The sequence below is a fragment of the Protopterus annectens genome, chromosome 10.part0 (assembly GCF_019279795.1).
Source record: "Protopterus annectens isolate FY-2018-M chromosome 10.part0, PAN1.0, whole genome shotgun sequence".
Classification (NCBI taxonomy): Eukaryota; Metazoa; Chordata; order Ceratodontiformes; family Protopteridae; genus Protopterus; species Protopterus annectens.
Genome location: NC_056744.1, coordinates 1,246,682,269 through 1,246,691,222, shown reverse-complemented (window position 1 = coordinate 1,246,691,222; position 8,954 = coordinate 1,246,682,269).

The window sequence follows — 8,954 nt, the reverse complement described above, 5'->3', positions numbered from 1 at the left end:
TTGGAGGGGAGGGGGCCAGGTTTTTTTTAAAATTGGTCCCTTAATTTAAACTTGAAAAAAAACTTTTTCCGGGTAAAAGGGGTTAAACCCCTTTTTGGGCCTGTCCCTTTTAAAATTTTTTTGGCCCCCTCACCTGCTTTTTAGTAACCAGTGCAGGCCATGTCTGAATGGCTTCCACTTTGGCAGATTCTGGCCTTATCTTACCACTCCCCACTCTATGTCCTAGGTAGGAGACCTCTGCCATACCCACCTGACCTTTGCTTGGCTTAATAGTCAACCCTGCCGTCTGTAGTCTGCCCAGCACCTCCCTGACATGCTGAAGGTGCTCTGGCCAGGAATGGCTGTAGATGGCAATATCATCTAGGTACGCAAGGGCAAACCCTCCTGCTTCTGCCAGGATATGATCTACCAGCCTCTGGAAAGTTTCTGGGGCATTCTTCCTCCCAAATGGCATCTTTGTGAACTCATACAAGCCAAAAGGAGTCACAAAGGCTGACTTCTCTCTAGCACTGGGAGTCAAGGGCACCTGACAGTAACCCTTGGTAAGATCAATGGTTGTAAGATACTTAGCCCCACCCAGCTGCTCTAGGGCCTCATCTGTCTTAGGCATGGGGTAAGCATCTGACTCCATGTGACTATTTAATTTCCTGTAGTCCACACAGAACCTGGTGCTGCCATCCTTCTTTGGCACTAGCACCACTGGGGAGGCCCAGGGACTGTTGGACTCTTCAATCACCCCTAGTTCCAACATCTCCTGTACCTCTTCCATCAGACTCTGTTTGACTTTCTCAGGCACTCTATAAGGGGCCTGCCTAATAGGCTTTTGGGGTCCTGTATCCACCTGGTGCTGTCCCAGGTGGGTGCACCCTGATTTCCCAGTGAACATGTCTCGAGATTCCTGCAACACTGCTTGGATTTCTCAAACCAGGGTAGGAGATAGCTGCTGGGACATTGCTACCCCTTCCACTGAGGTGTCAGCCCGAGCCTCATTGAGGAGATCAGTCCCCAGATCTCCCTCAGACTCCTCCTGCAATCCACTGCAAATGCTCAGCACAAGGGCCTCCCTATCATGGTAAGGTTTTATCATGTTAACATGGCATAATTTCTACCCCTGCCTTCTGCCTAGCAGTTCCATCATGTAATTAACATCACTTACCTTTCTTACCACCTTGTAGGGTCCCTCCCAAGCTGCTTGCTGCTTGTTGTGTCTGACAGGAATGAGAACCATTATCTGCTGCCCCACAGCATACTCTCTAGCTTGAGCATTCTGTCATACCACACCTGTTTCTGTTGTTGGGCTTCTGCCAGGTTCTCTTGGGCCAAGCCCATGACTTCTCTGAGCCTTGTCCTTAGGTTTAGGACACATGCCACAACAGACTCATTGTGAGACTCACACTCACCTTCCCACTCATCTCAAATTAAATCTAGAGTCCCTCACCCTATGCCCATACAGAAACTGAAAGGGTGAAAAACCTGTGGATTTCTGGGGAACCTCTCTGTAAGCAAACAACAGATGGGGCAAATATTTGTCCCACTCCCTCTTAAACTGATCTGCAAATGCCCATAGCATGGACTTGATTGTAGAGTTTAACCTCGCAACAAGACCATTAGTCTGGGGATGGTAGTGGGTGGTCTTCATGTGCTTCACCCCACAAGACTTCTACAAACAAGCCAGCAGGTCTGACATGAAATTGGCACCTAGGTCACTCAGTGTTTTTTTGGGAAACCTACCCTTCTGAAAATCTCTAACAAAGCATTTTCCACCTTCCCTGCCTCAGTGGAGGACAAAGCCACTGCCTCAGGGTATTGTGTAGCATAATCCACTACCACTAAGATATACTTTTTCCCGGTGGAACTTTGGGTACTCAAAGGACCCTCAATATCCATAGCTACCCTCTGAAATGACTCCTCAATCACAGGCAAAGGCATCAAAGGAACTCTCACCTTGTCTCCTGCCTTGCCTACTTTTTGGCACTGCTCACAGGTTCTGCAGTACCCTGTTACATTTCTGGCAATTACAGTCCAATAGAAGTTCTGCGTAATATGCCTCTTTGAATGTTTTATGCCCATATGACCTGCAAAGGGAATATCATGGGCTATGGCTAAAAGTGCCAGATGGTAGGCTCTAGGCACTACCAACTGCTGTACTCTCTCACCTTCTAGCTCTCCGTCAGGGGTCCACTCTGTACAGTAACCCTTTGTCCCAATATACAGATACAGATTCACCCTTTCCTTGAGAATCAAGTTTCTCCCTAGCTACCTGCCTCAGGCCTTGCAATGTAGGGTCTGAGAGTTGAGCCTGTCTCAACTCTCTCCTTATAACCCTTCCCAGCTCCCCTTCCACAGGAAGTCTGGCATCCTCAGACAGTGGTGCCTCACTGTCAGCTTGGGTACTACTACTATTCACCTCTACCTTTGCAATTACTCTGTCCAAGGGACCATCCGTACCCGCAAGCAGCTGTGTCTCACATTCAGTCTCACTGCTACAGAGTAGCTCCCTCCCTGAAGTAACCATCTCACCAGTCCTGGCTGCAAGTATGCAGTCTGTCTGGGTCTCCCCCAGGCTACCAGACTTACCTGCTTGTCTCCAAGCCTGACTGCGTGTAACTGCACAAGCACATGGTACTGCACTATCCAAATCCTTCCCTATCAGGACATCTGCAGGATGGTAGTTTGGTACCCCTGTTATCTCAAGACAACCTACTATTGGCATTTTGTCTTTTCCACTTAATGGCTCTCTCACCTTTTGTTCCCCACCTTGCCTCCTTGGACACGTATATGCCACATGGCCCCACTGGTTGCATTCAAAACATTTAACCCTAGCTCCTGGACATGTACCTGGACTAGTGGCATCCCCTGCTACTGGCAGATTCTGTTGGGGCAGTCTATGCTGCCCACCATGGGTTTGTTTAGACCCACAAGCAGTACTGGGGGTCCCTTTCCTGTGCAGGGCTGCCCTGCTTGCCAGGTATAGGTCTCCCTTCTTCCCCAACTCATCTGAAATAGCACATTGACTATCAGCTAACTAGATCCTCATGTCCTCAGGCAAAGTGCTAAGGGCTTGTTCCCTTACCAAAAGGTCTGCCAGCCCTTCAAAAGTGGTGACCTGACATCCACTCACCCACCTATGGAAATAAGTGCTCAGTTCAGCAACATATTCACACACACTTTCATCTGCCTTGCGTCTATGCTCACGAAACGTTTTCCTATACGTTTCAGGTGTTAGCTTAAACAATTCTAACAAGTGATTTTTAACAGCAGTATAATCAAAACATACAATGTCAAACATTTTTGACAAAACAGTTACAGCTTTACCATGGAGTAAAGGGGTCAGGAACTGTACCCAGAGCCTTTGGTCAACACTATACTGTTTGCATACCCTCTCAAACATATGAATGAGACTATTACAATTATCCCCCTCTTTAAACTGTGGAAGAAATTTACTGACCTTTTGTGCTTCTGGGGTTCAGTTACTCCCTTCCCCATTACCTCCATGACTCTGGTGAAGAGTCAGCATTTCCCTCTCATGCCTCCTCTGCTGCTCCTTTTCCTTGGCTTCTATCTCCAAACTCCTGGCCTCCAACTCGAGTCTCTTTAGCTCCAGATGGATTTTTAAGCCCTCTGCAGAAAGGTTGAGCTGTCCATTCTCTGTGGGTATTATATCTTCACTGCCATTCTGATTGCCTCCTGGTTGCTGTTTTGATGCAGCTGTAACCAAAGCTGCAATCAGGTCTGCCTTAGTCAGGTTTCCATACGCCAGTCTCCTAGCCTGGCACATCTCCACCAGCTGGCTCCTTCTCAGCTTTTCATACTCCTCTGCTGACATGCTGCCTGCTCACCCTGACTTAACTAAGCTAACAAAAGAAATAAAACAATTGTGATCTGAACTCTGAGTATTCACTGCATGGCTGATTTAGAGTACAAAACACCTTCAAAGCTCACTGTACACAAGCTACAGGAATTCACTCTACCCACACCACTACAAGTCAGTTAGCATTTGCCAGCCAATTAATATGTGATGTGGATATCCCCACCACTGCCAAACAATTAATATTTGCCACCAATTAAAATGTGGTGTGGATATCCCACCACTGTCAAACAATTAATATGTGATGCGCATGCCCTGGCCCAGCAATCAAGGAGCCTCAATCCTCACCATTAACACCAGTGAGGGTCATCTTATATAGGAGGAAAGGATAACAAATGCACACAGTAAAGTGCAATTTCCCTTAAGAACACACAGAGATCACAGCCAGTCCAGGGCTAGTTGCCCCCTTGCTCTCCAGGTCCCCAGTAAGACTCCCCACTGGCACAGCTATAGGGTTCAGATCTCAGCCTAGTGGGCAAGCTAAAGCCTCTAGCACCCTCTCTGTCCAACTAGTGCTTTGTCTCCCTGCCCAAGTAGCTGACACACACGCACACACAGACACACACACTTTGAGAAGAGTTCATACAACCACACAGACACTCCTGGAGAAGGCTGGCACAGGTTCTCCAGCTGTACCCCTTTTTCCCAGACTATATGGTAGTACCAGCTGCCACCACCCACTAATATTTATCAGCTACTCAAAGGCCCTTAAAAGGGTGTCCAATTACTGTGCAATATTATCCAATTGGTAGTATAGTCCAGGGATAAAGTTATTAGAGTGACTTTATACAATTTTACCAAAGGCGTACAAGTACTCTAAAGAGCTTAAATTATCTGTACAAAAGCAGCCACAGTTGAAAGGGTTTTTAAAATATTTAATAACACATAGTCAAAACACAAGACAATACTTTTTACTACACAGTGCTAGTCAAGAGTTCAGAGATCACAGAGAAATACTTAAAATAATTCAGTAGTACAGTTTTGACATCACAGTGAAACACTTAGTTTAATCTTTCTAGTTTCTAGTTATTTCTAAGAGAAAACACAAGTCTAAGATAAACTTAGATATAGAGCAAGACAGTGCTGATGAGTTGGATGGTCAGACAAAATGATTAATGCTCTCTGATTCTCTTTGTTTTTAAAATGACATTCCTGGTTCACATTACATCATTCTTCATACTTCCCTGAGTTCACAGGCTGACAGAAACTACATTTACATCCTTAATATCTCCTTTTGTTATCTTGCAGCTAGTCAGAAAGTAGAGTGATACAAATATGTTTGCGTGTTTAAATCTAGCAATTTAACTCTTGGTTAAAACAATAGAAAGAATGTCTTCATTTAGATATTTCAGCACCATGTTTAGATCAAAGGGTCACACCCAACATGCTTTACTTGGTCAGCTTTCTGCCAACAGAGTGCACTGTTGTTACCTTTTTTGCAGTTCCACATCTAACAACAGTTTTTTTCCATTTAAGACAACAAGCCTGTGCCTTACATTTATATTTACAAATGATAGAATTAGCTATAAAATTCTATCTATATAGCCTGGCAGCCTTCACACTGGTGTTGCATTCAGAACATGCCTATGCCTCCAGGATGGACCAAAACATGTGTCAAGTTACACGTGCTGTGACACCCACCGCTGACAGGTGATGGATGGCCAGCAGTCTTCCTTCGAGCACCCCTGTCAATCTGCCTGTGTGGGACCTCACCAGCTCCCTGGTAATGGCTATTGTTCATGGTCACAGATGCTATAATCATCACACTCTCCTGTTCGATGCCACCACCTTCAGACTGTCCAATATCTGTGGGCACAGGGGATTGGGCTGTGTGGGCATACTGACTGTGTGCGGGACATTGGGGGAGGAAGTCGGATGTCAACACATGGGACAGATTCAGCCCCCAACACCACCACCTGTGCTTCACTATGGCCACCATCATCACCAGAGTCCAATGAGACACTGACATCTGGTTGTGAGGGGGACGCACTCCAACCCACATGGTCACCTGTGAAGAGGAAGACAACATGAGTACATTACACCCTGCACTATTTTGTCTGCTGCTCCACACACATACACACACACACACACACACACACACACACACACACACACACACACAGACACACGCACATGCACACACGCACACACACACACACACACACACACACACACACACACACACACACACACACACACACACACACACACACACACACACATAAAGGTGAGGTGCCACAACTGCATTATACATATCACACCTTACTACTGATCCCATGCACAACACACAAGTTGACCACAACAGACACAGACAAGACAGACCCTTAACAAATGCAGTACAGTGCATCCAGTTAATGTTGCTTGTACTATATACCTGTGAGATATGTGACATGTTGGTGTATGTGATGGACCTTCACCTTTAACACAGTGCACTCTTTTCCACCATACTAATGCCTCCCTGTATAGCAGACTGCCTAGACCTTCACAAAACTGCAGGAAAATATGTTACAGCTCCTGAAAGTATGCTATTGTGATTACCAGTGTAATGCACTGCAGTGAACCCCTCCTCAACTGAACGTACAAGTATTACAATATGGCTAAGCTTAACAGTTGTGTCCACAGCAAACTGGCAGCCCTTAACATGCCTAGTGTATAGGTGAGCCATGACAATACAGTTTCACACTCACCAGCTACAGGATGATGGACTCTGGCCACAATAGAGGTGCCTATGGAATTGTGTGAGAGAGGTACTATCAGCAGACACAAAAGTGGCATTGGTACAGGATAATATGTGCATATATCAGCATGTACAGTACGAACTGTGATTCCACCCACATTGCTGACATTATCAATATGTGTGCACACGTGTGTTACAAACTACCCCCACCCCCACAAATTGTGAATAACCTGACATCCATGTACAGGTATGCAGAAGCTGCCACTATGACTGCTAGAGTATTAATGCAATTACCACAGAAGGCTTACCTGGATGGTCCTCCACTGTGGAAGGTGTGCCACCCACCTCCACGACATATGGTGTGATGAATCTTTGTGAGCTGGTGGATAGACCTAGGTTTGCCAGGAACTTCTCTGTGGCCGAGAGTGGTTGCAGTGTTGCAGGCCTTCCACCGGTACCAGCACAGTCCCTGGCCACAGCTGCGTACCTTTGCTGTGCATTATTTATCATGTCTGTGGCACTGTGTTGGACCTGCTCATAGCTCCTTTTCTGTTTCCTGACATGATTCACTGATGCCACAAGGTCTGCCCACAGTACAGCGCATTGTTGCTGATTATGGTGACTCCTCAACAGCAGGATCTGGTAAAGGAGTTTCAGTCCATCGAGTATGGCAGCATTCTCTGCAACTGAAAATGGTGGGTTCCTACGTCGGTACATCACTCCTAAAAGACAAGAAGAGGGGAACACATCAGAGGACCACATACATTGCTCTCTATTGTGTACACACCCTGTACATCCCACATTTGCCAGCACTATCCTCCTCTAACTCCCACATCATACCCTGCCATCTGTCACCACAGTATGTATGTGGCTATCAGCAACATAGTGCCAGTACATCATGTGTTGCTCTCCTGATCTTGCCATTTGCTGCTACTTGCTACATGTTTTCTTAGGTGTTCCACTGCATTTTGCTGTTGCACCTATTACTGCTTGTTTATATCCTGTCTACATTGCATGCAGTGGTGTCAGCCTCCTACTCCTGTTTTAAGCACCTGGCTGTAGGCCCACTCCTTAGGTCTCTTTGGCCTTCATCTTTCAGGGTCTGGAATATATGGCTGCACAACGTTCTACAGTTTCCCCTGCCAGAATTGTTGACATGGGCATCCTGGCACAGTGTAGCAACTGCCTCATGTACACAGACAACCATCTACAAACACCACCAAGGAACACAATATGTGAGAGATGTAATGATATTAGGAACCTACAGTCCAAGCTCTCTACCTGTCAAAACTGCATATCTGGCACTGAACAGGTTGTCAACACAATCAGCACACCTCACACACCACCCACACATACACAGCACACACCCACGTATGCATAGGTCTTCAACATACACATCCACTAACAAAGGAGACCTCCAAGCCAAAGACATATGTGGACTTCACAGCCCTCCACAGCACATACCACACATAGCCACACACCTGTATCCCACAGCCATGAAGGTGTCACCATAAATAAAATATATCAGTAATAGGAGACTAGACTGCATCGTGAGACACTCAGATGTGCCTCTCACCAGACTGTATATGGGGAAGTTCACAGTTACTTGTCTGCCAGGTGGCAGAATCTACCATATCACATACACACTGCTGTCTTTCAACAACAGTTACTGTCATGAGTGTGTCACATTCCATGCTCACGCGCCTAACCTGACACGTACCTCTCTGGACTGTATGCAGTGCAACATGATTGAGCACATTGATGATGTATCCCAGGCAGGTATGTACCTAGCCTTATGCAGCATTCCACTGTCACCCACAATGATGCTGCAATTCAATCAGGAAATGATTGACCTTAACAATTGGCTTGTTATCCTGTGCCATTCCAGGGAGATCCAGTACCTGAGACCCTGGGATGATATGATCAACAGACCACAATGCTTTGCCAGAGATAGCCTCCATCTGTCTCAGCTGGCCTTCATGCATCTGGCAATGGTTCTTGCCACCCCCATAGTGTCTTTATTAGGAGACATGGTGAGGTTAACATTACCAACATACAACTGTCAGCACATCGCACATCGAAGGCCATGCTGCTAAACACTAGGAGTCTAAACATGAATCTGCACTGATTATAAACATTCATAAACCTGGGAAATGCTGACAACTGTGCAGTAACAGACACATAGTTCAAAGCTGCAGAGAGCACCCCACCCTTATATGGTCACCCATCCTATCATACAGTCAGACCCCAAAGTGTGGGTGATAAAGCCATGGGCTGTAGGGTTTCACTATATATGTAAAACATACACACCTCCAGGCTGTGCAGGCAGTAAGATACACAGGGGGCACTGCATGGGCAGTTCACCATTGCCAAGTCACCTATCCAAATCATAGCTAGCTACCAGCCCCC